The sequence below is a fragment of the Monodelphis domestica genome, chromosome 5 (assembly GCF_027887165.1).
Source record: "Monodelphis domestica isolate mMonDom1 chromosome 5, mMonDom1.pri, whole genome shotgun sequence".
Taxonomy (NCBI): Eukaryota; Metazoa; Chordata; class Mammalia; order Didelphimorphia; family Didelphidae; genus Monodelphis; species Monodelphis domestica.
Window position 1 is genome coordinate 203,986,179 of NC_077231.1, and position 21,579 is coordinate 204,007,757.

At 38.5% G+C, this 21,579-nt stretch overlaps 1 long non-coding RNA gene across 1 annotated transcript in view; it reads right to left on the reverse strand.

Annotated features, from left to right (window-relative positions):
- The window catches only part of LOC130454592 (uncharacterized), a 39,707-nt gene that overhangs the window by 10,026 nt on the left and 8,102 nt on the right, over nt 1–21,579 (reverse strand). The gene's annotated exons all lie outside the window — the stretch shown is intronic.

Genomic DNA, 21,579 nt, shown 5'->3' on the forward strand with positions numbered 1-21,579 from the left:
CCCAATATGATATATTTGCACAACTTGTCCTTTATTTTTGGTGTATGCCTTTCAGAATTCTTATCTTTTTTCAATACTCAGCTCAGGGGTCATCTCCTTGGTGAATCCTTCGGATTCATTAGCTATTAGTGTTCTCATCATCCTCAGTCAATATCAGCATATAATCAATATTTATAGAACTCTTTGTCTAATCATTCTTTTGCCTCCTGTACTCCTGTCTTATATTAGGATAGGCAAATAGACATAGATAAAGATGGGGGAGAGAGAGAGAGAGAGAGAGAGAGAGAGAGAGAGAGAGAGAGAGAGAGAGAGAGAGAGAGAGAGACAGACAGACAGAGAGAGAGAGAGAGAGAGAGAGAGAGAGAGAGAGAGAGAGAGAGAGAGAATTAGAGTTATTGCCAGGCTGTGGACACAAACACAGGCACACAAAATGGCATTGGATTATTTCTTCTGTTGGATCCCCCTAACAGAATGTAAGCTATTTGAAAGTAGGGGCTGTCTTTTCCCCCTTTGTAGCTCCATTTCTGAGAACAGTGTTAAGCAGAGAGAAGTCCCTTAATACAATAATGAAAATGAAAACAAATCTGAGAGGCTTAGGAACTCTTACCAATATTCTGTGAGACTGATGATGAAATATATTTCCCACCCTTTGGAACAGAGGTGATGAACTAGAGGGATAGAATGAGACATTTTTAGGTATGGAAAATTTGTGTGAATTTGTTTTGCTTGTTACAAGAAAGAGATTTATTTTTGGCAGGGGGTGGGGAGTGGGTCTTTGGAGGGTTATGCAAAAAAAGGGATGCCAAAACCACTCCCAAGAAATGAAAGTAAAGAAGGTCAATGAACCACTAAGAAATACACAGTAGAGAGCAAAAGGAAGTTCAGGAGACAGGCAAGCAGAGCAACATGGGAAATACAATGTTAAATTAAATATATATATATATATTAAAAAGAAAGGTGATGCAATGAATATTCATGATTTCATATTCAATCTTCTCTTTTTGACTTTTACATTTGGAAATGTTCATGTATTTTGATGTTTAAGTTCATAAAAAGTAGTCATTTAATAAATTATTTGTTGAGCTGAGTTGTCTGTGATCAAACACAAATATATGTAGAATACTTTGCAAACTTTAAGTGATGTCACCTTTTTTATTATTGCAGACACTTGCAATCATGACTTCAAAATGTGAAATTAATACTTAAAAAATCCCTTCCTTCTCCATCTCCCTCATTCTCTTTTTTTTTGCTTCCCAGCTCCAAGGAGAACAAGGAGGATAGGAGGGGGGAAGATGAGGAAGGAAGGGGGAAAGTGGGAGAAAGCAGAATGGTCCACGTTTTTTCTTTCAAAAATTTTTTTGTTTCTCCCAAACACTATGTCAACTTTTCCCAGAAAGATCCTTCTCTGAAGCTGCCAGACACAGGTCCTCTCTAGTAGCAGATTTGATTCTTTGCTTGAAATAGCAGCAGCTGTTGAGACCACATTAAGGTGTTTGGACATAAACACCTCCAATCCATGATTAAGTCCTTCAGCTAGTGTTCCCATAACATTAACCATAATGAACTCTTCACATACTGATGCCAGTTTAATGTGCCACTTCCCCAGGAAGGGCCTGGTAATTTAGTGTTAATTAATGATGACTTATTACAAATTATGTTACAGACTTACTGATGCTCCTGGGTGACACACACGTCTCTCAGATGAAACCATAACATTATTACTTAGCATTCACACATCACTTTACACATACAGAATACTTTGTAATCATATTCTCCATATTGTCATTATTCCTCCTGCTGATCCTGCTATAAAGGTTAGTGCAATTGTCTCTTACTAATAAGTAAATTTCATAGACTATATTTCCAATTAACAGAACTGATAAAGAAGGGAACTTTGCTTTGCAGGTGGCAGAATTTTGTGCTTAGGGAATTTAGGAGCTAAAATTTATCATACTAGATGGTGGTGACTACTGGTTAAAAGTTGGTATTGCAAGCCAGCCTTATTAAGCATTATAAATACCTAACAAAAGGAAGATGTGGGATAAATTCTCTGAGCTGGAATTGTGAAATGAGGTTGCTCTTCCAATTGGAAGAAATTATTATGTCTTGGGGACAGGTAAGGTGGGCACCAATAGCAAAAAGAATATTATGGTAGTGGGAAAGTGTCAATAAGGGGGAAAAAGCCTATTCACTACACTGGGATTTCAACTTTTAGAAAGTATACTTTTAGCTATTTTCTTAACCTCTTCCTTGCCAATGTTTCCAGTTTGGTTTATAGGATAGTGTTTTCAATGAGAACAAATCCATTATTTTATGTAAGACTAGCCATAACTCATATTTTAGACAGTTTATAGTTTTAAAAAGGTTTTCCTTGAAATAATAATGTGAAATAGGCAGGCAACCCCATGAGATGTGTAATGGAATGAATTTAGGAAAAAAAAGGATCTAATTCATGCAAATTTACTTACATTCAACTTAATAGAAGCATACTTATACTGTTAAGTGTCAAGGAGGGGGAAGATTCTGGTATTATTAACCTTTTTTTTTAGAATGAGGAAACTCAGTTATACAGAGATGCAACAATAATCTAAGACTTAAGAAGCAAGGAAGGAATGAAAGGAGGAGAGCTATCTGGTCCCCTAAATGATTCCCAGGCTAGTTCATTCCTCCATAATCTCCGTTATTTGTCTGCTGATGTTGACTTTTTGTGCTGGATTCATTATATAGTCTGAAATATTAAACAAATCTGTTTGAAACAATATTTTGATTTTTAATAAATGATAAAGAGGAGGGAAATGAGATTCCCCTCAGGCCAAAGGAAGGTCAGATCTTTATTCTCTATCAGAAGATCATAAGTCCATTTGATTTGTGGAGCTAGAATCAAAATCAAATTATTTTCTCAGAAACATATTTTATAAAAAGAGCCAACTAAACTCTTTTACTTTTAAAGTGACTCAAGATATTAATAATGTCTTTCTTTATTGCCACACCAAAAGAAACTCTGAATCTTTAATTAATACATATTCTTTATTTTATTAGATTATTCTATTATTAGCTTATTTTATTTTTTTGCATCTCATATGGCATGAAAGAGTCTTGGACTTGAAATCAGTAGATTTTTGTTCCTAGCCATGAGATAGAAGGCAAATCACTTCACTAGTCTAAAAAGAGTTCTCACAGAGCCATGGTCCGTCAATTATGTTATTTCTTGTACCAGTACAGACCATGACCATTCTCTGCCTTAGTAAATGGTCATTATAAGTTGTGAGCAAAACAATTTGTTCCCTGGTGGCCTTTCCATCTTTAGCTAGTTTGGCTCTTGGACTAGACTAAGGCCATTTAAAAGTCTGTATCCAAAGACTTTTTGAAATTTATTACGATCTTATAGAGCTTTAACTCCCCTGGAATAGTCTTTGGGAAACAAAGGTCATCCCTACATAATGACAATGAAGCATCTGAACAGAATCTAAGGATAAATTATAAAGTATATTATCAGCATTTTCATTTTAAAGAGAAAATTTGCTTTAACAATAGTCAACAAAGATCTAATTTTATGATGAACCGAGTAGAGCTTATATCAGAAACTTTTACTTATTATTTGCTCATGTATGTATCTAAACCAGTTGAGAAAACCCAAACAAATCATCCAGGTATCCAAATCAGATCAGCAATTTGCACCTTTCTGGGTGGATTAGCAAAAAGAGCATTGTTTAGGCAGTTTTTAGAGCAAGACGTCAGAGCTATCTATAGTCATATAAAATGCTCTAAATTACTATTAATTAGAGAGAGCCAAACTAAAATAACTCTGAGGTACCACCTTACACTGATCAAATTGGTTAATATTACAGAAAAGGAAAATGACAAACTTTGGAATGGATGTGGAAAAATTGGTATACTAATGCACAGTTGGTAGAGTTGTGAAGTGATCCAACTATTCCAGAGAACAACTTATAACTACGCTGAAAGGGCTATTCAATGGTGCATATCCATTGACCCAATAATCACACTACTAGATATGTATCCCAAAGAGCTAAAAAATGGAAAAGGGCCTATATGTACAAAAATATTTATAGCAATTTTTTTTGCTGTGTCAAAGAATTGGAAATTAAGGGGATGCCCATTAACTGAGGAATGGCTGAATAAGATGCGGCATATGATTATGATGGAATACTATTTTGCTATAAAAAATTACAATTAGATGGTTTAGAAGAAACATGGGAAGACTTATATGATCTGATAGAAAGTAAAGTGAGGAGAATCAGAAGAATATTGAACATAGTAAAATCAATATTACACAATGATCAGCTGTGAATGATGTAGCTATCTTAAACAATACGATGATCCAGACAGTTCTGAAGGACTTATGATGAAAAATCCTATCCATCTCTAGGGAAAAAATGATGTAGTCTGAAAGCAGATCAAAGCATACTTTTTAAACTTTCTTTTTCTTGTGTTTTTTTTTTGGGGGGGAGGGGACATGGAATGGAGGGAAGGGGAGTTTGATTTCTTTTGTAATATGGCTAATACAGAAGTGGTTTGCATGGCTGCATATGTACAATATATATCAAATTGCCTGCCTTCTAAAATTGGGGAGGAAGGATTAAGGGAGAGATTTTGGAACCCAAAACTTAAAAAAATTAATTGAAAAAAATTTTTTGCATGTAATTGAGAAAAGTAAAACAAGAGAAAACATAAAACAAACAAAAAGTATGGTTTTGATGTTTCACTAAAAATTATCTATCAAGAAATATAATTTTATTTATGTCTCTGGCTATGTCCTTGTTAATGATGACAAAACCCAAATATGTATCATTCTGGTTTTGAGGTATTCAGAGAGTCAGGTTCTTGGGCACTGGTGTAGGAGTGAAGAGATGAGCAAAAAAGAGAAAGCCTTTGGGCCTTAATATCACAGAGGGACCTCTGAGATCTATGCTTTCTCTTCCCTTTGTAAGATTTAAAAGAGTGGTTGCCATAAACTGTAACATTTAAAAGAGTGGGAGCCATAAACTGTAATAATTAAAATAGTTTGTAGGATTTAAACTATAATAGTTAAAATAGTTGAGGTCATCAAATGTAGTGATTAAAATAGTGGAAGATATAAATTGTAGTAGATATAATAGTGGATGAGTAAATTGTGACCGCAGAAAATATGTTTTCACTACAGTGCCTTGTTTCAAATCAAATATAAGGTGGTCGCCAGGGAAATATTCCCAATTATGAATATACCCAAGTCAACTGGGTTTTATAGAGAATTTAATTAATAATACAATGAGGTATTAAAGAAAGAGAGAAAGAGTAAGAAAGGAATAACTGTGAAGGGCCTTAAGCCAACATGGTCTAGACCTGAGTCTTAAGAGAGAGATCAGTCGGTCCTTAATCACTCACCACAAGATCTGTCCAAGCAAGAATATAGACACCAGTTCAACCAACCATCCTTCTCCAGAGAGGGATTCTCCTGACTGTCCCTAGAGAGAGCTTTTCATCTCCTTTTAAAGGGCATTTTCTCCTATGTCACCTCCCCTAAGTTCTTCCATCTACCAATCACAGTAGACGTTTTCCAAAGGATAGCCCATTCTTAGTCCACAACTAAGAAGGTGTAAATTTTTGAGTAATTCACACCAGGAAAGCTTTGAGTAAGTTTCTCAGCTCTTTGATCCTTGTAAATTCACAAGTTGCCTAACCTTTATAGGTACTTAGCACCCCTTTGTATTAGTTCTAAAAATAGGCATGGCTTAAGTATGGGTTTAAGTACTTTTCATTGTTCAGCAAGGAGTTTTTTTTTCCTAAAGCAGGCTTAAGTATAGGTGGAGTAGAGTTCTCACATTTCTGATCTAAGTAGAGTTCACTGCCCAAATGGGGAATGGTCTTAATCCAATCTTATGAAGTGGGGTCTGGGAATTTTTAAGGTTCACACCTTCTACCCTCCACTTTGGGGGTACTACTCTGAAGACCCTGGGATTGGCAGCAGACTCTAAATTCAACAAAATAACCATTATTTATTAGATGTGTATTACATACAAGATGATCAGGGGAGAAAACAAAAATGAATTAGACTTTGCCCTCAAGAAGCTTATGATTTTGTAGGAGGAATAAGAAATACACATACATACACATATACACAGATTTTTTAGTTATTCAAAATTTTATTTTAAAACATAATAATGTCCCCCAATTATATGTACAATTTTTTTCTAAACTTTTGAGTTCCAAATTATCTCTTTCATTCGGTTTACCCCTGATGATGGTAAGCAATTTGGTGTAGGCAATACTTGTGTGATCTTGCAAACCTATTTCCACCTTGGTCATATCATACATGCACATATCTACACATACATACCTGCACACATGTACAAATAAGTATAATATGGGTCAGATGATTAATTCAACAATACCAACAAATGCAGACACCCAGTTTTTGTAGAGGATTACTCTAGGAGACTGGGGGAAGTCATTACTGACAGGGGATGGAGGAATGGCTTCATGGAGGGGTTACCATTTGAGAAGAGTCTTAAAGGAGATGTAGGAATTCACTAGGTGAAGGGCAAATAGAGCAAAAACTCTGGGGGTGTGAAATCCTAGTATATGTTAGGGGTTGGATAGCGTTCATTTTCACTAGTGTATAAAGTTTGTGGAGTGGAACAATGAGACAGACCTGGAAGACGAGGGTGGGGCCTAATAGTGGATGGCTTTGGATGCCAGGGAAAAATGTTGGATTTCATAGGCAATAAGGGAGCTGCTAAAGGTTTTGATCACAAAGAAAATGTTCAAACAGGACAAATGAGAAGTCTAATTTACATATGTGGGGGGAGAGGGCTTTATGGAGGAGGGGACTCCTGAACTAAGCCTGGAAGAATTGTGGAGCAGGAGTTAGAATAGTGAAGATTTGAAGGTCTTCATGTTAGGGGAATGTATAAATATAGATTTTTTGTTTAGGGGTTTGTTTTTCCTGATGTGTTAGGTAATTCGGAGGGTAAATCTCAGTATTGGCAACAGTTAATATTTTTATATTTGGGAAGGTCCCCCTTAGATTGTGAACTCTTTGAAGGCAGGAATTGTGTATCTAACTGCCAATTTTAAGAATATTGGAGGTCTGGATAAACTAGACTTAAACAGGAAAATTCACCCCCCCCCAAACAAAATCTTGTGTTATCAGAATTGCTTCAATTTGGCTTTCCAAGTCCTTTGTCAAATTAATTTTCCTGCAGTCTACCCATGATCTTTCACAATTGGAAAATAGTATTGCCCATAAAGACTTGTCTTCAATAATTCACACAAACACACACAAATTTCCTAGAGGGAAAAAGACTATAAATCACACAGAACTAGAATGAATAGAGAATGTTTCAAGGAAGTTTCTAGCTCAATACAAACTTATAAATCTTATCACAGTAGTTTTTGTAAAGTGAGAATCTATTTATTGATACTAAAGCTTAAATACCCAGCAACACACTCATTCAAGCAAGGAAGGTAGAATTGGATTATAAATCCATACCTCTCCTAATTCCTGATGTAGATAGACCACATGGCAGCTGATGGGACTCTAATTCCAACGCCAACAGTAACTGCTGTCTTTCCCCTATATTTGTTATGAAAAGAGGAGCTCTGTACTTTCATATATTTTATACTCCTGTATTAAATGAGAAATAATGCCATGTATGTTGCATGGCACACAAATGTGCCCACTTTTTTATAATGATCTATGATCTGTTTTGATGATTTAGCTCCTTATAGAAGTTTGGGGACAAAGTTACATTTGTATTCTAAGCTCTCTCTGCACCAGACCTGATGCTCATTTTGGAGATGTTGTCTCCACAAATGGATTTGGGATAAAAATTGTCCTGTCCTGCCATCAAAAAAACATTGAACCTTGGTCTCATTCACATGGTCCACCAATATGTCTCCCTCTAAAAATCTGTTGTTATAATGAAAACTGGCAGGCAGAGGTGTTGCTATTCTGACTCCAAATAGCTAGAAGAGAAAAACATGATGTTACCCAATTGATATTCATATCGGAACAGTCTTAACAATGATGTTGGGGTCATCCAGAACTAAAATCATTATATAAGAATTTATCTTTGATGCTTTCCCCCCCTTTTTTGATACTCTTCTTCATTCTGAAACCTCCATCCAATTGGCGTATCTGTCCTGTGCCCTGTTTCCAAAGAACCTGGACGCTGACGTCAATTGGTTAGAAAATGACCTGACAGGGGGCATCTGGGTTGCTCAGTGGATTGAGAGCCAGCCCTAGAGACGGGAGGTCCTAGGTTCAAATCTGGCCTCAGCCACTTCCCAGCTGTGTGACCCTGGGCAAGCCACTTGACCCCCATTGCCTAGCCCTTACCACTCTTCTGCCTTGGAGCCAATACCCAGTATTGACTCCAAGACGGAAGGTAAGGGTTTATTTAAAAAAAAAAAAGAAAAGAAAATGACCGGACAAACCAACATTCTTAATCCTCAACTTCTCTCACTCAAAGACTCAAAGGAATGACTTAACTCTGGAATTTTTTGGCATCATGCCAAGCCAGGGGTGAAGATACTTCTAAGCATAGTGTCTTCCTTGAGTTGCCTCAAACCATACTGCTTACTTTACCTCCATAAAGCTATCACTAGTTGGGGTGGTTTACAATCCTAACCCTTTATAAAGGATTAGAAAATTCCCATACATGGTTACATGGCTTTGTCAGACTACCAGGAGGCAGAATATGTAGTGTGCCTGGACAAGAGTATATAACAAACAATTTTCTTTAAGAACTGTGAAAGACCTTGGGACCAGCATCGCAGAATCAATTCAGGATTTTAAAAAGTGTCTACTATGGGTAATGTGCTACCCTGGGTGCTGGGGGTTAAAAGACAAAAATGAAATGATACCTGCCCTCAAGGACCTTACATTCTACAAGGCAAATAGTGTGTGTGTAAGCAAAATCAACAAACATTTAAAGTGCTTACTTTGTGTCAGGAATGGTGCTATTTTCTGGGGAAACAAAGGACAGTATAAGATAGTCCCTGTCTTGAAGGGAGCTCACAATTTAATAAGGAAAGATAACAAATGAAAAGAAGCTCTCTGTAGGGGTAGGGGTGAGATGATACCTGGAAGCTATGGTGGGAAACGTGCTAAAGAGATTTGACGTACAGAGCTGAATTCATCTTGCAGAATGGTGATTTTCTGAAGGATCATGAAGTCTAGGAGAGCAGACAGGTGGGTAATGATGAGATGAATTCTCTAGTTGCCCTCTTCAAAAAGTAGAAGATCTGGGAGGAATTCTCAAATACCTACCCTTCACCTTCTCCAATCAGCAGAAAAGGGGAACTGAGGAGATGAGAAGGTGGGAGTGTCACAGCCAATTTCATCACACAGAATGAGTTTCTGGAGATCATAAAATCTAGAAAGCAGTTGGGTGAAAGGTGTGTGTGTGTGTGTGTGTGTGTGTGTGTGTGTGTGTGTGTGTGTGATCAGTCAATAAAGATTTATTTAATGTCTGGTACTGTGCTAAGCACTGATACAAAGAAAGGCAAAAGATATTCCTTACCCTCAAGAAACTCATAATCTAATAGGGGAGACACTGCTAATAACTAGGTACAAACTACACACACACACACACACACACACACACACACACACACACACCCCACACAATATACATACACACATATAGAAAATATCTATAAAATTTTTGGAGATAATCAATAGAGGAAAGTCACTAACATTAAGGTGGATTAGGAAATGTGTGAGTGTGTGTGAGTGTGTGTGTGTAGAAGCCTTCAGTTAGTATTTGAAGGAAGTCTGGGAAGCCAGGAGGTAGAAATGAGAAGGGAGAGTATTTCAGGCATGTGTAACAGCCAATGAAAATGCTTGAAGTACTGAGAGGAGGGTGTTTTGTGTGAGGAACAGCAAGGAGGCCAGTGTCACGGGATGGGGAGTGTAAGGTGTAAGAAGACCAGTAGGAAGGGGACAGATTGTGAAGGGCTTTGAATGCCATACAGGGGGCTTTATAATTTATCCTAAATGTGATAGAGAGTCACTAGATTTAATAGAATGGGGTAGAGAGAGGCTTGATATAGCCAGTTCAGAATTTTAAGAAGACTAATTTGCCATCTGTCTGTCTACCTGTCTTTGCTTTCCTTGCTTCCTTGCTTCCTTCACTTCTTTCCTTCTCTTTCTCTCTCTCCCCCTCCCTTTTGCACAGAACAAGGGCTAAATAGAAAAGGTATGCTTTAAGTGAGACCAAAAGAAGAACATTATGAAGATAAAGAAATGGGCTAATAATACCAACTGAGGGTATAGCATCTAGGATATGTATTCATTATTGCCAACTGCTTGCAGATGTGCTGACTCATAACCTCTTCAGGAAGTGTTTCTGAACTGTCTTCACCAGAACAGCACCAGCCTAATTCTTTGGAGTTAGGGGTGGATTAATCAACAATTCTGGGTGGGCTCATTATTTAGAGTAGATGGGACAACTATTCACTCGTTATTAGTCTTGAGATGGTTCTCTAATGCCATCTCCAAACCTCCAGGATCTTCCTGAAATTCCACTAGTTGAGATTTATTCTTTTGGGTCTCAAAAGATATTTTGGTCTTCTAAGTTATATCTTGAGAGTGTTAAAATTTTAACCTTGTTAGGATGATAGGAGGAAAGGACATTAGAATAGGGGTTCTCAATCTGGGGTCCACAGACCCTCATTTTCAGGGGGTCCATGAGCCTGGACTAGAAAAAGTATATATCTATAGAGTTTGTTTCCTTTATAATCATGTGTAATTTGTGCTTTTAAAAACATATTCTGATGATGTAGACTCTAAATAATCACCCTAGTTCAAATATCAATAAGATGGAAATAGGTCTTGATCAATGACACATGTAAAACCCAGTGGAATTGAGTGTCAGCTATGGGAGGGAGTTTGGGGGGAAGGGAGGGAAAGAACATGAATCTTGTAACCATGGAAAAATATTCTAAATCAACTAATTAAATAAAATAAAAACATATTCTGAGACAGGTTCCTTAGGCTTTACCAGACTGCCAAAGGGGTATATAACCCAAATAATGTTTCGAATCCCTGTCTTAGATTATCTAGTCCAATTCTCTTAATTTACAAATGAGTGAATTAGAGAGGAAAGATAAGTTCCATGGCAGAGTTGAAAATAAAATCTGGTTTTTCTAACTCCTAATCTGATATGTTTCCTACTATACAACAGAACTATTGCTTCTGAAGAAAGCCACCAGGCAGGCCACGTGAGGGACATAGCTCCCACCTCTCAGCCACATTTTAGATACAATGAACAAGCATTGATCTTCACATTACCTACTACCTAGGAAATTGTGGGAGATAAGAATGGAGGAGGAGAAGCATTTTTGAAACAAACAAGACCACACAAAACAAGCTCTGTTGCTGCCTAAGTATATGCAGTGTTCATCATGAATGCACGGAGAGTGTGAGGCGTGTGGTACGCCATCTCAGAATATCTGCTCCCACTGAGCAGCTCCAGCCAAATGTGCTATCACATGTCTAGTCTCCTGAACTTCCCGGTGTGTGCAACACCTTGTGAATGCCTAATTTCTAGTCACAAAAACAACACCTCCCTGGAAGTAGGCTAGAGCATGGCAAGGGAAGAATAATGAAGCATGGGGAAGTCAGGAGAGACGACTTTCAGAAATTCAGATGGTGAATTCAGGAACCTGCCCATTGGATGCAAACTTGGGGAGAAGAGGCGGAATGTGTGCTTCCTCCTCCCCACCTCTCCATTCATTTTCTGTTTTCTGTCAAGGGGCCAGTTTTGGAGGCCAGTGCCCATTCATTGATCCACCTGAGCCTCAGAGCTTTCTGTTTTGGTTCACTTTATTAAGGAAACTTGGACTGAACCTTGAGAAATATTAGATGAAAAAAATTTCTTAAAGGTTGGTGTTCTATTTAGAGGCTCCTGGGGTGGAACAAGGAGACTTGAGCCTTGTTCTCCATCGTACAGGGCCATGCACAGCAGGGCTGAGATGTTTGAAGCTGGTCCACAGGGAGCCATTGTCATTCAGGCCAACCAGCTAGTCATTTCATTTTATCTGTCAAAATGAGGTACTTGGCAGAGCCATTATGAAGGTTTCAGGCTCCCAGCTTCTGCCCTGACCCCACTCATTTTATCTTTCTTCCTGTACCCAGACTGTGTCAGAGAAAGAGGTGGAGAAAATCATCAGATAAATATCTAGAGCTGGAAGGGACCTTAGAGTCTATCTAGGCTGATCCCTTTATTTTACAGATAAGAGAACGGAGACTCAGGGAGGGTGAATGATTCAAGATCACATACCACTGTCACAGATTCCTGAGATTGGAACCCAGAACTTCTGACTAAAGAGCCAGTAGCTCTTTCCATGGTACCACATTGTCTCAGAAAATGTTAGTGCTAGCTGGGTTTGTACCCCAAAGAAATAATAGGGGAAAAGACTGGTACAAGAATATTCATAGCTGTGCTCTTTGTGGTAGCAAAAAATTGGAAAATGAGGGATGTCCTTCTATTGGAGAATGGCTGAACAAATTGTGGTATCTGTTGGTTGGTGATGGAATACTATTGTGCTCAAAGAAATAATAAACTGGAGGAATTCCATGGGCACTGGAACGACCTCCAGGAACTGATGCAGAGTGAGAGGAGCAGAACCAGAAGAACACTGTACACCGAGACTGACACACTTTGGTACAATCGAACGTAATGGACTTCTGTACTAGCAGCAATGCAATGACCCAGGACAATTCTGAGGGACTTATGCAAAAGAATGCTATCCACATCCAGAGAAAGAATTATGGGAATAGAAACACAGAAGAAAAACAACTGCTTGATCACATGGGTCGATGGGGATATGATAGGGAATGTAGACTCTAAATGATCACCCCAGTGCATATATCAATAATATGGAAATAGGTCTGGATCAATGACACATGTAAAACCCAGTGGAATTGAGTGTCAGATACTCAGGGGGTGGGGAGAGGGAGGGAAAGAACATGAATCGTGTAACCATGGGAAATTTTTCTAAATTAATTAGATAAAAATTTCTAAAAATAAAAAAAAAAGAAAGAAAGTGTTAGTGCTAGAAGGAACCCTAGAGTTCATCTAGTCCAGGGGACCTTAATCTGAGGTCTGTGGATTTATTCTTTTAATTTTTAAATTGAGAAATATTTTTTAATAGAATTGATTTATTTTCTGGATCCTCATCCAGGTCACATCCTCTAACTATAGCTGTCCCACTGTCCCTGGCCCTGCTCCCTTCTCCCTCCCTATACTTGGTGATTTCATCAGCTTCCAGGGATTTAATTATCATCTCTATGTAGATAATTCTCAAATCTACTTATCCTGCTGTAATCTTTTTGTTGACCTCCAGTCTTGCATTCCCAACTGTGTTTCAGACATCTTGACCTGGATATCCAGGAGTTATCTTAAACTAAACATGTAAAAAACTGAACTCATTATCTTTCCTCTTAAATCCTTCCTGATTCCAAACTTCCTTATGACTGTTCAGGGCATTGCCATCTCCCATTGCTCCAAGTTTAGGAACAAAGTGTCATCTTTCTCTCCTCACTATTTCTTACTTCCCATTTCCAATCTGTTGCCAAAGCCTGTTGATTTCATCTTTTCATCATCTCTTAAACATACCCCCTTCTCTCCTTTGTTATAGTTATCTCCCTCATCTAGGACCTCATCACATCATGCTGGGACTATTGCAATAGTCTGCTGGTGATTCTGCCTGAATCATGTCCTATTCCAATCCATCTTCCATTTAGCCAGTTATTTTCTTCAAGCACAGATCTGACCATGTCACTTCCCTACTCAAACTCCAACGGCTCCCTATTGCCTCCATACATAAATACAATATACTTTTTTGGGTGTTCAAAACTCCAAATAACCTAGAACCTTTCTACCTTTCTAGTCTTATATCTCATACTCTCCCACATGCTCTGTAACCCAATGATCCTGGCCTCCTTGCTGTTCCATCTCTTAACTTTAGGCATTTTCTCTAGATATTCCCCAAATCTAGGATACTCTTCCTCCTCATCTACTTTTCCTGATTTCCCTGGTTTCCTTCAAGTCCTAACTAAAATTTCACCTACAGGAATCCTTTCCCAATACCTCTATATTAGTTCCTTCCCTCTTTTAATTATTTCCCATTTATTCTATAAATAACTTGTTTTACATCCTTGTTTGCATGTTCTTCTCTTCTATTAGATTGTGAGCTACTTGATGGCAAGGATGGCCTTTTACCTTTTTTTTTTGTATTCTCAGTGATTGGCACAGTACCTTATACAAAGTAGGTGCTTAAGAAATGTTTATTAACTGTCTGACTTCTGTAAGAAAATAACTCTTCTTACAGATAATACACCAGGGTGAAAGGGGGGAGAGACACAGACAGATACCTCAAAATTTAGAGAACTTGAGGTTACAGAGAACCTTCTTCCCTAAAAAACCCTTATTCCCTTCAGGGTCCCCTCACCCTTATAAAGATTATCTGACTGCGTTTATTTAACTAAAGATGAATTTAATAACAAGTTCAAACTGGGGAGGTATCAGGGTAGAGGGAATAAGGATTTGCCTTATACTTTGCCACAGATTGGGTTTGAATCTCTCTCTGCTTTTGAGCTGAGGCCAGGCCTCACAGGCTGGTGGAGGGTTTCTTTTATTCCTTTCTATGCTAACATCTATGCTAGCTTTCTTAAGTTCAAAGTCTTTAGCAGTAGACAGCAAGAGGGAAAAGAGAATCTGACCTTCAGAGCTGGTTGGGCCTGTCTCTTTGGGCTAATGCCCCTCAAGACCAACCTCACAGTTCAAGCAGCTCCCCTTTTATCCTTTTGTTCCATGACATTATCCACAGGAATCCAGGTAGAGCAAACAACTGGGAAAAATCCAGGAATAGAGTAGTTTCTATCCCAAGATTCAGGGAGGGACTCCTTCCAGTCTGAGGGCTTACACTTTATAATCCAGGTATTTATTTTATGCACTTAAAAAGTATCATTCTGAGAAAGAGTCCATAGACTTCACCAGACTGACAAAGTGGTCCATGACACAAACAAGGTCAAGAACCCCCTTAGTCCAACCCACGATGTAGTGGCAAAATCATTCCCAAAGCTTGTCTCACTAGCTCTATATGGAAACATGCTTGACTAATCACGAAATAGATGAAGAATGTTCTAGGTTCCTTTCCTTCAGGTACCCTTTCCCTAGCCAGCTCGATTTGGGAGAAATCTCTGGTAAGTCACTAAATGATATCTTGTTTCTTCTGCTGTCTTCTGGGCTTCAGGTCCAGTGCTTTATGCATAGTACCACCTGACTGCCTCCACAGTCCTTTGAAATATGACAGATGCTATTATCTCATTTTAGAGATAAGGGAACCGAGACTCATGGAGGCTGCATAACATGTCTATAGTCATGAAGCTACCATGTACTAAAACAGGATTTACACCTAACTTTTCCTGATGCCAACTCCAGCATTTATTATGCCCTACGTGTTGCTGTATGCTTATGCATAACTTATGCCATGTTATAGCATCCGCAGGGTGCTGAAATCTAAAGGAGATCATTCAATCTGAACATTCTAAACAAATAAGGGCACCAAAAGCTCTGCTTGAAAACTGATCACATTCTTGTCTCAACTCCCTCCTTACTGCTCTGAGCCTGCAACACACACACTGACACTCAAGAGAAACAGCTCTGTCTTGTTTTTGGATATAAGAACATATCTTGCCTTTCCAGCCAGACTGAGAGCACAGCAACGACAGAGACCATATATTCTGCTTCTACCTTCCCTTAAGCATGGTGTCAGGTCCAGAGAAGATGTTCAATATTGTTTTTATCAATGAATTTATTCCAATTTTGTTGTTTCTTTTCAAATTGTCTTCCTTTCTTCTTGGCTCCTAAGTGAGGATCAGTTTTCAGTGAGAAGGGAGGGGAAATGCCAGGGGAGGGAGAAGAGTCAGTTAACTAGCATTTATTAAATGCCTACCATGGGTCATCTAGGTGGCTCAGTGGATAGAAAGTCAGGTCTAGAAATGGGAGGTCCTGGGTAAGTCACTTAACTCCAATTGCCTCTTCTGCCCTGGAACTAATACTTAGTATTGATTCTAAGACAAAAGGTAAAGGTTTTAAAAATATGCTAAGTATAGTGTTAAGTACTGAAAATAACAAAGAAAAGTAAAAATAAATTTACAATCTAATGGGTTGATACTAAGAGGTTCCCCTGGCCTTTTCTTTCATTTCTTTTAAGAGTAGGGTTGGGCAGAGACCCTAGAAAGGTGAGGGAGAAACCCAGTGAGGTCTGTTTCCACTGCCCTCCCTGTCTTTTCCTGGTTAGAAGGAGAGACAGAGGAACAGTGAAGAAACTGAATGTCGAAAGGAGGGAGGAGAGAGGACAGGAGAGACGTGGAAGGAAAAAGAGAGGGAATGGTCAGTGGTGAGACAGGCAAAGGACTTGTCAGTACTATATCATTTGTTTGTAGGAAATTAGTGTTTGAAAATATGACTTCACATGAAGGGGCTCTTTTAGACACTGTTTTCTTCACGTAAAGGTTGAGAAGCGAAAAAGGGAGATTAAAGTCAGAGGTATATATAGAGAAAGAGGGATACCTTTCCCTCTGAGTATAATACCCAGGACTGTACATCCTTCTGTCCTTTCCAGTAGTTATCACCCTTCTCCCCACTATTATTTCCTTTCTCCTGCATCCATTTTCCTCTCTTTTTCCCCCTAAAGAAAGAAACTTCATTTGGTGCCTTATACTATAGCTTAAATAGTAGGACTCCTCTCTCCCTTCCCTGGGCCCAATGAGCGGCTTCTTCAGCAGGCATCATGATGCTTTAGCTACCTTAGGCTAAAGCCTGAAGGCAGGAAGCAAGGTTTATGACAAAGATGAGGAGTCTGAGTTGCAGTATGTTGCTCAGGGCAACCAGTTCTGAGGTCTTTTCTGCCCCAGGCTTGATTGTAGCTGTCTTTAAAAGAACTTTCTGAGGGACCAAGAGTTGGTTAGTCTCTTTCAAACACTGGAAAATGTATTTCTTTCTTTTTGAAAACTATCAAGGAAACTGGGCCTCTGGGTCATGGTTTTGTTTCTCACTTTGGGAGGACTCTTTAGGGAAATCCATCTTGAGTGATGAGGATGAAGAACCCTATACTAATCTTATAAGTTTCCTAATAAGCCTTCATTCATTCGTACATTCAACAAAATTTAAGTGCTTAGTACAGTACTAGGCTTTGGGGATGGGGTAGGGAGGGAGTCAGAGTAAGAAAAATAAGACTTGGTTCCTGACCTCAGTGTACTTCCAATTGAATATTTATTAGGTGTCCTCTCTGTAGAAAGCACTGAATAAGAAGGGCACATAAAAGGTGATCATTCTATTCCTCTATATCTTGACTAGATCATCTCAGGAGTATTGGGTTCATGTGCTGGATAGTAACACATTTTAAGATTGCCTTTGATAAAGACAGAGCAGTTCTAGAAGAGGTTGACCAGGATGTCTTTAAGTATTCAAAAGCTATAACATGGAGGACAGTTTAAACATATCCTATGTACAAGAGTAGTCTTAAGAATGTATGGGTAAAAGTTATGTGAAGGATTTTGGTTCAATATAAAGAAAAACTTTCTAATAATTAGAGCCATCCCAAGGATCCCAAGCCAGCAGGGTTTACCTTGGAAAATATTGAGTTTCTCCTTCTAGGAGGTCTTTAAGAAGTAGTGGGTTGTTGGGATATTGTAATTTGGATTCCTGTTTATGATAAAGATTGGGGTAGATGACTTTTGAGGACTCTTTTCAGCTCTGGGATTCCATGATTCTATTAATATGTAAGTGACCGTAATGAATAGGGAAAGCAACCAAATTTTCTGAACTGAAAAAATCAGAACATCCTTTTTTTTCCCCCTTAGAGAAACATTCAAAGTGCACTTTCTTTTTGAGAAATTGGGACTGGCTCAGAATATTTAGAATGTTTAGTCTCTGTGGAGGCTAGTCCCTTCTATTTATTTTTCCTCACTATACTACTAATATTGAACTTTTTATAGTTAAATTTTCTGCTGAAATTTTTGTACTTAATTATCAACAAATACAGTATGTGTCTAGAACAAAGTATTCACAGAGTTGGAGTTGTTAGTGGATTGCTGGGTTTGGTCCCATTCATCCAAAAATTGAGCTCTTACCATCATGAGAAGGCCAGTGAGTACAAAAGGGTAATCTTTTGTTATAGAACTAAAGAATTTTTTCCCTTGTGTATAAGTAATTGATCATTACAAAATTACACAATAATTTTTGGCAAACGCCTCATTATATGACCTTGAGTGAGATATTTGATGTGATCCTGACTATATCTTCTTTATAACAGTAAGTATGGATTAAATTAAATCGTAAATAACTACAGCTAATTGTTAGAGATGAATTATGATTTGGTATAATACAATGGAATGAAGACAGGATTTAGGTTCAGAAGATACATTTTCAAGCTTTAGGTTCGCCTTTTAATACTTCTGTGATTTGGGCAAGTTTTTTGTTGAATTAACAACACCAGGATGCAAGGGATCTACTTGGACTATCCATTGGTTGCCTCTCATTCTTGATATAGGATCAGCCTGCCTACTTTTCCAATCATTCGGGTCTTTGATGATGTCTCATGTTACTGTTCATATGCAAGTCTCAGTTTCCTCATATGCAAAATGAATAGTTGGTTCTGGATTATCTGATAAATATATTTCTAGTTCTAAATTCTGGATTCTAATTATTAGTGGGTAATAGATATTTCTCAGATCTTGTCAGAATCTTTGGAACTTAAGGAACATTGAACCAAAGCAGATATTTAGATTTGTAACATCACCTTGGACATTCTGCTGTTGCTGTTAAGTCTCTGGAATCACTTCTTGTCAAAAGTTTGCAACCCAGATTTGTTCTGCCTGCTCCCTTGGGTTGCCACAGATTTTTTTCTTTCTTTTTTTCTTTAGAGTATTTTTCCATGGTTATATGATTCATGATTCAGCCCCCTCTTTCCCACCCCCCTCCCAGAGCTGACAAGCAATTCCATTGGGTTATACATGTATCATTGTTCAAAACCTATTTCCATGTTATTCATATTTTCAGTAGAGTGATCTTGTAACATTAAAATCCTAATCATAGTCTTATCAAACCACATGATCAATCATATGCTTTTCTTTTGCATTTCTACTCCCACTCTCCTGGGTCATTGCATTGCTGCTAGTAGAGAAGTCCATTACATTTAATTGTACCACAGTGTTATCAGTCTCTGTGTATAAGGTTCTCCTGGTTTTGCTTCTTTCACTCTGTTATCAATTCCTGGAGGTCATTCCAGTTCACATGGAATTTCTCCAGTTTGTTATTCCTTTGAGCACAATGGTATTCCATTAGCAACAGATAACACAATTTGTTCAGTCATTCTCCAATCAAAGGGCATTCCCTCATTTCCCAATGTTTGCCACCCCAAAAAGCACAGCTATGAATATTTTTGTACATGTCCTTTTCTTTATTGTCTCTTTGGGGTACAAATCCAGCAGTAGTATGACTGGATCAAAGGATAGGCAGTCTTTTAAAACCCTTTGAGCATATTTTCAAATTGCCCTCCCAAATGGTTGGATCAATTCACAATTCCACCAGCAATGCATTAATCTCCAATTTGGCCACACCTCCTCCAACATTGATCACTTTCCTTTGCTGCCATATTGGCCAGTCAGCTAGGTGTGAGGTGGTACTTCAGAGTTGTTTTAATGTGCATTTCTCTAATCAGGAGGGATTTAGGACACTTTTTCATGTGCTTATTGATATTTTGATTTTGTCATGTGAAAACTGATAATTCATGTCCCTTGACCATTTGTCGATTTGGAAATTTGCCACAGATTCTTTGATGAAGATCTATGATGAGAATTCTAGAATATATGATTCTGATGAATTAAAAACAAAACTAAACATCCCTTACCTTCCATTTTAGAATTAATGCTGTGTATTGGTTCCAAGACAGAAGAGTGGTAAGGGCTAGGAATTGTGGGTTAAGTGACTTGTCTAGGCTCACAAAGCTAGCAAGTATCTAAGGCTAGATTTGAACCCAGGACCTTCTGTTTTGGGATTGGCTCTATCCACTGAGCAACCTAACTGCCCTGAACTTATGAATTGTTAAAACTTAATTTCTCAGAGGATAAAAATGTTTAGTCTGACTAAGAGACAATATGGATCAAAAGCACTTTCTTTTAGTGACCAGAGCTGGTCTATAAAATTTTCAAGTGCAGAAAATATTGTTGCAAATATGTCTCTATAATACTAAGGAGAACTAGAGGGAATGAGGGAATTAGCAGGCTGGTTGCCAAGAATGATTATTGACTAGCACAGTATCTCCCACATAGTAATGACTTAATATTTTTTTGAATTGGCAAAATTTCAAAATAGTTTGCCTTTTTTGCTCTCCTATTTCTCCTCCTGTTCCCCTCTCCAACCTCACCACTTCCCAGCAGTTCTTCCTTGGTTCTCCTACTTTCTAAGTGCCTCCATCCCTTCTGCCAGTGTATGTTAGGGGTGTGGCAGAACAGTTAGCCTGTTCTAATCCAGAAGGGTTTTCTTCCTCTAAATTTATCAATTGATCCATTTACCCATCTTTCCCCTCCCTTGATGCCCCAAAGAAAAAGCCTTCTCAACATAGCTGATTTCACCTAGGAGTTAGAAGGGAAACAAATGGACTATTTGCACTAAAGTTTGGTTCCTTTAGAGCTCTCCCTCTCTCTGACATATTTGCATTTTCACATGCTTATTAAAGCAGGTGAATCTCTAGTGGGTGGGATTTCAGGTTGATGAAACAAAGGAAAAAGATTTATTAGTGGCAGGGGAGATATTTGGGGGTAGGGGGCCACCTCTCCTCCTCTCAGGGTCCACTTCCCTCTATCGCTCCTGCCTCCCTCCCAGCCTTTCTATGGGAACCCACAGATTCTCACATAGTGCATTTGGCAGCGGTAGCAGAGGCAGCTGGGCTCCAGAAGCTGGGGGTGGGGTTGGGGTGGCCATCTGTAGGGACAGGTTATTTGTAAGCAGGCCACTGCTTTTGCATTAAAAGGGAGACGATTGCGAGGAAGATCTCAGAGGCAGAAATTGAGGGAGGTGGCAAGGCAACATGTAATTTACAATAAGAAAGACAACAAAATGTGCTAAATGAAACATAAATAGTAAAGTGAGCTTGCTGCTGCAAAAGCTCATCTCTTTAATGCTGATATTTTCCTGGAGATGTTAGATGGCTGTGAGTCATGGAACACCACGATCTCCAAAGAATCTAAATTACTCAAAACCCAAAGGGGGCATGGTAGCTCTAACAAGGGAGAGACTAGCATATTACCAATGATAGCTTGCACCTGAACAGTAACATGAGACACCATCAAAGACCCGCAGGATTGGAAAAGTAGGCAGGCTGATCCAATATCAAGAATGAGAGGCAACCAATGGATAGTCCAAGTGGACCACTGGCATCCCCCTGTTATTAATTCGACAAAGCCCTCTGAAACCAAATGTACAACCTCTTTGGAGAAGTTACAGGAAGACATGGATAAGAATGGGATGTGCGATGAAGACCTCAAAGACCTGGATTCAA